An 8,963-nucleotide genomic window follows, 5' to 3' on the forward strand; every position below is an offset into this window, starting at 1 on the left:
AAGAAACTATATTGCTAAGTATCAAAGTTTGTTAGCTCCTTTAGAGGCAGCAGATTTGAACAATGTAAGTAATGTGTTGCAAGGATACAGTTCAGCCAGTTAGGAGGAGGCAACTGCTGATGTGCTTCAGAACCTTAATGAAGTTCTAGGGGCTCAACCCAATCATGACAACCAAAATGATGGTTGGAGCTAGCTTGTTTCTTCAGTTTGATTTTTGTTATGATATATATATATATATATATATATATATATATATATATATATATATATATATATATATATATATATATATAGCTGTAATCACTGAATGTAAATGTAAAATCTGATAGTACTCTAATCTATTAAGTTTTGTTATTACCCCCCAAAATTTTTGTAATTGTATATGTATTTGAGGGTGTGATCTGTTGTTTTATCACATACTCCTGATTATACTTGTAAATGTTTAAACTATCTTAATAGAAAAATAAATATTAAATTTATAGTAAACCTTTATGTCATATATACAAGGTTGACCTAAGACATACAAATGACTATACTATGATGAGTAGTAGATGTAATAAATTAGTTCTCAAAGAAATAATCAATGCATATTCTAGATGACTATCTTAGAATATGAATCAGAATTTATTTCCTTATATAAAGATAGATTGGAAAAATGAATCTGAATTTATTCCCCTTTCTTTTTCTTCCAATGCTCCCACTTAGACAGGAGAAAAACAATGTAATTTTTAAAGAATTAATAAAAAATCTTATCATAAACCTTTACCGATCCAAACCAAAAAACAAAAGTCTATATTTACACAAAACTATACTGTTTATAATAAGTTTTTGTCCCTATAGCATAGAGAAGATTTACTCTTCAAAGTTATAAATTAGTTCCCTATAGACATAAACATTGCTACTTCAAAATAACCTTATACAGACAATATATATTATGATTCAAACGTTCACAACGACATATCTATACAATTACAATATTACTTAGACATTCATTCACAATATTTTTTTAACTATCCCATACCAGATCACAAACTTTAGACAAACATGAATCATTCGTAACGACTAAAGAAGTACAAAATAAATCCTATTTGACCAACGACTATGGTGACAATATTATTCAGGACTGGATGTCCTGTAGACAGTACAATTTATGATGGTGTTCAGAAATATATATTAGCAACATGGAGATGGAGTCGGATGGGTTCCCGGCTTATGATAATCAGATTGATAAACCCAATTTTTTGCACCATCTACTTCCGCGATTTCTCTCTCTTTAACCTGGCAATACACAAGAAAAACAACAACGCATGAATATGTCCATGTGAAGTATATAGATCAAATTTTCATATGCATTAATAATTTCACAACTTTAACCAGATCTGTTAATGTTACCATAGCATTAGCATCCTCGTTTTCTGAGCCGAGTTGAGTAGAAGGAAGAGAGATATCTGCATGCACCACCATTCAGATCCATTTGTTAATAATAATAATATACGTCATTATTCTGAATAGATTATATAATATGATCCAAAATATATTGGTGTAACTATATCCATTTCATATATTTATAGAGTTGAAAGATTACACAACTTTAGTAATCTAACATTCCTGATTGGTTTGCTCATTGATAGTTTTGCTGTAAATGAATTTAAAGAGTTTGTTAGAAGCTTATATTTATCCTTACATCAAAATTATAATCTAATGTATCTTCACAGAAAGTAAACAACGGACATTGTATTTGTTTTCAGAAATAATGGATGTTCCAAAAGAGCAAAGTGCAGGTGCCCTAATCTTTCTCACAAGATTTATGTTTTACAGATGCATATTTACTGTCCTATCCATTCATCAGCTTTGTTGTTCGTATAACTAATCACAAATGAGGAACTTCAAATATAAAAATTTAAATATAATGACCATAATCAATATAGATCATAAAATAATATGATCTTAAACGTTGATGTAAATGCATCAGAAACACAGCACATTTCTACATTATAAACTATGGAAACCTAATATCTCTCATTAAATATCAATTTAGACGTTGTTAGTCTCATTGAAAGAAAAAACCCATGCAAAAAATTCCGATTAGAGTTGAAGAGGAACTACCTTTTATCTCAAACTCTGTGGACATAACTGCCACAGTGCATATCAGCCAGATATAAAAGAAAACCCAAACTTTCTTCATGTCTGCAATAAGAACACCTTGAAAAAGATCAGCTTTCTTTGTGAGGATGGCTCTGGAACACAGGATGTATAAGAATTTTTTGTGGATTGCACTGGATTTATAAGAAACAATAGGAGATACTTAATCTTTCATAACTTGATGAATGAGATTAATATACAGAATAGGATATTCTTAGGTATTTATCATTGGACTCTAGCCAGGATAAGTTAAACCTTTTTCAAAAGTGATATAAGAATGAAAGGAAAAAAATCACGAGCTCTTCAATAGAACAAATGGCAAAGTTAAGACAGATAAAGAATATCACATGCAAGGTCTGATGTTTAAGAAAACATGGGAAACAGCGAGGTGGCTATGAAAACTCCATTTCTTTACTGAATTTGAATCTACACTGTCAACGCTTTGCAAAAGGCAGATGCTCTCTTGTCCATATAAAAGGAAAAAGGAAGAAACATTGCAGGTGGTCATAATCATTAGTAGGAAGAGGTGGAAAGAAATTATTTGCGTGGAGAGGATGTATTTGTTGGCCAGCTTTGAAAAACATGATTGTGTCACGGATGCTATGCAAAACTGGTCTCCAATGTTGTTAACCGGCTGGCATGCCATGCTGAGTGTAATCAACACCAATAATCAAGGCATAAGAAAGCGACTTAACTAGCTAAAAGAGAAGATACACCACATAAATGCTCACACCTAGCGAGATATAACTGATTAAAAGAGATATACTCTTCTAGGGTTTGGTATTTACCTCACAGTTTCTCCTTTATTCTTAATGATCTACATTGACTGTTTCTGTTTCTATCATTTCTTTGATCATCATGTTTTATTAAATTAGTGATCTTTATTGACTGCTTCTGTTTCTATCATTTTCTTTGATCATCGTGTTTTATTAAATTTTTTCTTTGATCATCATGTTTTATTTAATTTGTGTTTTGGCTTAGATTTTATTGGTTAAAAGAGATCTATACATATAGACTTCCGTATATATATATCATAGTTTTTCTTTCTCTTTATTGAATATTTCTACTAATGAATTTTAATATATTATAATATTTCCATGTTTTAAATTTGTATCATTTTTAAATGATATATATACGTATATTATACATATACATACATATACATATATCTGTGTGTATATGTATATATATGTAGATATACATATGTATGCATACATATATATTTAGATATGTACACACACAGATGTGTGTGTGTTTGTGTGCGTGTATATATATCTATATTTATATATAAATATATATGTGTATACATACACACACATATATTTATATAAGCTCATATATATTTATATACATATATACACATATCTATACACACACATGGGTAAGTTCAATTGTTGATTTGTTTAATGGGAACAAGTTTTATTTTCTTCCATCTAATAAAAATTAATTAAATTACTATTGATTTAAGAGGTTACATTCAAATATGGATGGGATCTTAATTAGAAAGATAGAACACATACAAACAACAAGCTAATAATTAGATAAACAATGGGAAACTACAGAACCCTAAACATGTAAAGATTAAGCTGAAACAAGTGCCACATAGTGGCTAGTATTTGTTGTTTAAATCTAGTAATTAATTATAGAACCTTAAACATGTAAAGATTAAGCTGAAACAAGTGCCACATAGTGGCTAGTACTTGTTGTTTAAATTTAGTAATTAATTATAGAACCTTAAACATGTAAAGATTAAGCTTAAACAAGTGCCACATAGTGACTAGTAGTTTTGGTTTAAATTTAGTAATATAATAGATATACAATTCAATAGTGAGAAAATATAATATGAAATATCACAATATTTTTTTGTACACTCAATAGTAATAATTAAATTATGAATAAATCTTCAAAATTATAAAAATATCTTTAAGTATAAATATTAAACAATAATAAGTAGAATTTCATTCTAATAAAAATAGAAAATAGAATAAGAAAAATTATCTCTTTTAGTTATTTTCATATAGTTATAATTAAAATAACAATATGAATATATTACATATGCATTGTAAATTAATTTAGTTTTTGTTGTAAATACGTCAATTTTTTCATTAAATATAAAAATTATTTAGTTTTTGCAAAAAAAATTTTTGCATAAAAATGTATATGAAAGTAAAGAACAATCAATTGAAATTAATATAAAAATTAAAATTCACACACATTTTTTTTATAATTGAAAATATTTTTTAAATATGTAAATAACATCATGCTCGTGAAAAAAGGTGAAAAAATTGGAGTAGGAGGAAGTCCTGAAAAAAGGGGTCCTATAACACAATTTTTTTTCAACCAATGAACTTTCAAATAAGTGACACTTATATTGGAAAAAAATAAAATTAAGATTAAGTACTTTACAAAAACTATTATTATTTTTTAAACTTAAAAAATAAAGTGACTTGATTGGTGAGAATTAATTGACTAATTGGTACAACTGGATGAATGCAACAGTATTGCCTACAAAAAGTACAATAAGTCAAAGCCTTTAAAATACTCAAACTCATTTTTTAAAATGATAATATAGTAATATTTATTGAAATTGTGTAACAATTGAAGATTAGGTTTAGGTAATAAGGAAGGGTCAATTCATTATATTTTGTGTGGATGAGGTGAATGATTAAGAATTGAAATATATACAACATACATACAGTGCAAATGACTAGTCTAACTTGAGATAATTTGAATTTTAATGAAGTATTTTGAATTTGAATATCCTCTTAAATTTTAGGAATATAACTATTTTAAACAAAAAATATTTATATCTTTGATGGGGTGGCTTCTCTTTTTGCTAAAAAAAATTAGTTGAATTATTTTTTTTAGTATTGAGAATCTTGTAGTCATTCTCACATAAAAATAGTTGACACATTAGCTAAGACATGCTAGCTCTTTGTAGTTATCTCTTTAAGCCCTTCTCATCAACTACAATCTTTCTAGTTAGAGAAGAATTTTATTTATATTTCAATAATTTACAATTTTAAGAATACTTTGCTAATGTAATGTGCAGTATAGACAAATGTTATATTTATAATTAATAACTTTTTAACATGATTTCATATGGATATGAATATATGTGTAAAATTCAATCGTTTTATTTAATGACCTTAAACATAGGTTCATGTGAGCTTCACCATGATTATAGATACACGTACTTCTAATGGAATAAAAAAACATTGTGCCCATTATTAAAGGTAAATCTATTACTTAATGTTATTGTAAAAATATGATCCATTTGTATAAAAAATGATTAAGCATACAAAAATGGATTTTATATTCTAATATGATATTATCCTATCATAGATTCTAATTAAATTATAAGGATTCTATGGTAGGGTGAGATTATTAAAATTGTTGAGAGAAATTTGAGTTGCTTGGTGAATTAAGGCTTGCCCTCAAGTTTTAATTCTCCTATTCAATGTGCCTTAATTGATGTATCTATTTCTACTAAATCTTGTATATGTTATAGATATAGGTTTAGGAAGATCAGGTGTCTATCTTGGGACAAATCTCTTCTTGACACTTTGCATTCTCTGCTAAATCTTGTATATGTTATAGATATAGGTTTAGGAAGATCAGGTGTCTATCTTGGGACAAATCTCTTCTTGACACTTTGCATTCTCTGCTAAATCTTGTATATGTTATAGACTTAGGTTTAGGAAGATCAGGTGTCTATCTTGGGACAAATCTCTTCCTGGCACTTTGCATTCTCTGCCTTGGTTGCTGGGTATTGATAACACTTTGACTTCTTGTCTAACTACATGGCATAAAAGAATGTAGATGAGTGGACTTTACTAGAACATTACCTATATGAGGCATTTCAAAGCTTTAAAATATTTTCTTTGAGTTAATATATTTTGGTTTGACTTACCATACTAAAAAGAGAAAAACTTCTCCTTTATAAGTAATATTTTTCTGCATTAGAAAGAAACACTCTTTAAATAAATAAATAAATTACATTTTAAAACATTTACATTAAAATATTGTGTTTCTATAGTGGTGATATATCATTTCACAGTAAAATCAAACCAAATGAAAATAAAAAAAATTAAATTACAACTAGAATTCTATAGGCAAAAGATGATGTTATGCCAGATACGTATTTAATGCTAAATTTTAAGGTATGTGTTGATCTTATAACATATAATATTCATAAAGAATATTTAAACAACTATTATATAATATTTTTAAATTGGAATGCTACTACAAAGAGACAAAAAACGTGTATTTATTGTTTAACTATAAATTTTCCACACAATTCAATATTTTATCTTTCTTCATTTTAGTTTACTATTGAAAATTTGACGAATATTAAAATAAAAAAATCATGAAACCATGGACTCATATTTTTCACTTGAAGAGTTTTATGTCAAACCTAAACCACTTTAGGATATTTATACTTGAGTACAAGTCATAACTTATACCAACCATGCGAATGTGGTCAACATATAAGTGATTATGATGAAAACCACATAAAATATAATAAGTTGACACATTGACAATAATTTTCTAGTTCTTTCAATTTGTTTAACTAATGTTTTATCATATTATCTTATATTTCATTGAATGAGAGTTCCATCTTTCAAATGAATACAAATATTTTTATGTATATCAATAAAACCAAAAACACCAAAGGGTAAAATATTTCAATTATTATCACTAAATTAGTGCTTTAGGTGCAGGGTAAAATTATAGTTGATTTGAACTAAATGATGTTCTACTGGAGCACAAATGACCAACCCAACTTGAGAGCATTCAATTTGTGAAAATTATTTTTTTCTATTTGAATACCTACTTTGATCTCAAATATGAAAGTAATTAACTATTTTAAGTACATTTTTTTGGTTATGTAGGACAACTTCTCCATTTTCTTTAAAATGTCTTAAATAAGAACTATAATTAATATCAAGAATCATGAATGTCTACATTTTCCTTTTTTCTATTAACTTTTCTATTTTCTTTAAAATCACTTATAACAACCATGATTAGTATAAATAATTATAAAGATCAATATTTTACGTTTTATGATTGGTTCACCTCTAGTATAAAATTGACACATAAACTACAACATGCTAACTCTTTAAGTTGTTCACATGAACCATGTTCTAGATTATAACCAAGGGAGAATATTTCATATAATTTGGATCAAAATTTGAAATATAGTATATTAATGACATATGAAATATAGATAATCAATTATTTAGAATTATTATTAACATATTTACTAGGAGCTCATGTTAAGGTACAAATATATGTTAATCTATCTATGAGTGTTTTTACCCTTCAACATAGAATCTTTAAGAGATTCGATAAGATGCATATAGATATATAGTTTCAATAGAATTACACATAATTTAACTCAAAATAAATTAGATTAATTTGAATTTTAGAGTTTATTTTCAAGTTGAAGTCTATTACTAAACATTTTGGAAAAAAAAAACACTCAATCCCTAAGATGTTCTTTTTATGCTTAACAATTAGGAAAAAATAGACTTTAAGTCTAAGATTATGTTATGGAATGTTAGGTTTCATCAATTACTTGACTTCATCAATATAATATTCATAAAGGTATTATTCTTAAAATTATTAAGAAAAAATTATTTGTGAATATTTTTTCAATTTGAATTAGAAAAAGTTGAAAATATTTTATTTTAACTTGATTACATTTTAAATATTTACCATAGAAAATTTATGAAATGTGTAATGGGCACCCTGGAAATGCCCAAAAATTGAACCAACTACTGAAATAGATTTTTTATGCAAACTGAAGATTGAATAAATGCTGAAATTATATTAGTTCTCAAAATGATAAAATCAAGTACAAAGCAATGTATTCCTAAGGCCAAACCCTAGGGGAATGACCTCTAGAATGTTACAAGAGAGGATGAACATCCTCTAATGCCAAGAAAAGATATGTGAGTCACACATCTAGGTTCTTATCAAATGTCATTCACAAAAATCTAATGCTCAACAATGAGTCTCCCATCTCTATTTATACTTTTCCTACACTCTTCTAGAAAGAAATAAAATATTAATTAATTGCAAGTACTAAAAGCTTCCCCTTCCAATAATTAATGCACTCTCTAGAAACTCCTCCCTTGAAATACAATAATTAATTGTGCTTCTAGAAAATTAAATTACTAGAGGCTTCCCCCTTTCCAATAATTAATACACACTCTGGAAGCTTTTCCCTTGTAATACAATGATTAATTAAATTGATTAAATATAAAGTCACCTTTTAATTTTTAATTTTAATTTATTTAATAAATTTATAAGAAATCAATTTAATTTCCTCTTATGCTCCACTTAGACTTTGGAGAATGTGAAGGCTAAAAGATGGGGTCATTATGGTCTGCCCTCCTTGAAATTGCTTGTCCTCAAGCAATCCTAGTCCTATTTACTATAGCACTTAGTCACTCTCCCAAGTAGCATCTTCCTCTGGTAGACATCTCCATTTGATTAAATATTCTTTAATCAGCTTGCTTCATAGAGTCCTTTCCCTAGTATCCAAAATAGCCTCAAGAATTATTATGAGCTTTCCCTCCTCATCTAATGGTGGTAATTCTACTGAAGGCACAACTCTTTGACTGATGGCTTTCTAAGCCTCGACACATGAAACACATTATGCACTCGACTGCCCTCTAGAAGTTCAATCTTGTAAGAAATGTTACCCACCTTGTGAATCACTCTATAGGGGCCATAAAACCTAGGCTTCAACTTCTCTACTTTTCTTTTCTTGAGTGATGATTGTCTATATGGTTGTAGCCTCAGGTAAACCA

At 27.6% G+C, this 8,963-nt stretch overlaps 1 long non-coding RNA gene across 2 annotated transcripts; it reads right to left on the bottom strand.

Moving 5' to 3' along the window:
* Nucleotides 1–895: 895 nt before the first annotated feature.
* On the bottom strand, nucleotides 896–2,612 carry LOC149579666 (uncharacterized). 2 transcript variants are annotated; one of them, XR_016359646.1, is made up of 4 exons: nucleotides 2,490–2,612; nucleotides 2,107–2,187; nucleotides 1,393–1,448; nucleotides 896–1,278 (listed from the first exon to the last, which is right to left on the bottom strand). It is a non-coding gene; the product is annotated as an uncharacterized LOC149579666 (long non-coding RNA). The 2 variants fall into 2 exon arrangements; XR_016359641.1 differs by lacking the exon at nucleotides 2,490–2,612 and having other exon boundaries at nucleotides 2,107–2,467.
* Nucleotides 2,613–8,963: the final 6,351 nt, after the last annotated feature.

Source organism: Cupressus sempervirens, chromosome 1 (genome assembly GCF_028749045.1).
Source record: "Cupressus sempervirens isolate cs-2001-9-10 chromosome 1, ASM2874904v1, whole genome shotgun sequence".
Lineage (NCBI taxonomy): Eukaryota > Viridiplantae > Streptophyta > Pinopsida > Cupressales > Cupressaceae > Cupressus > Cupressus sempervirens.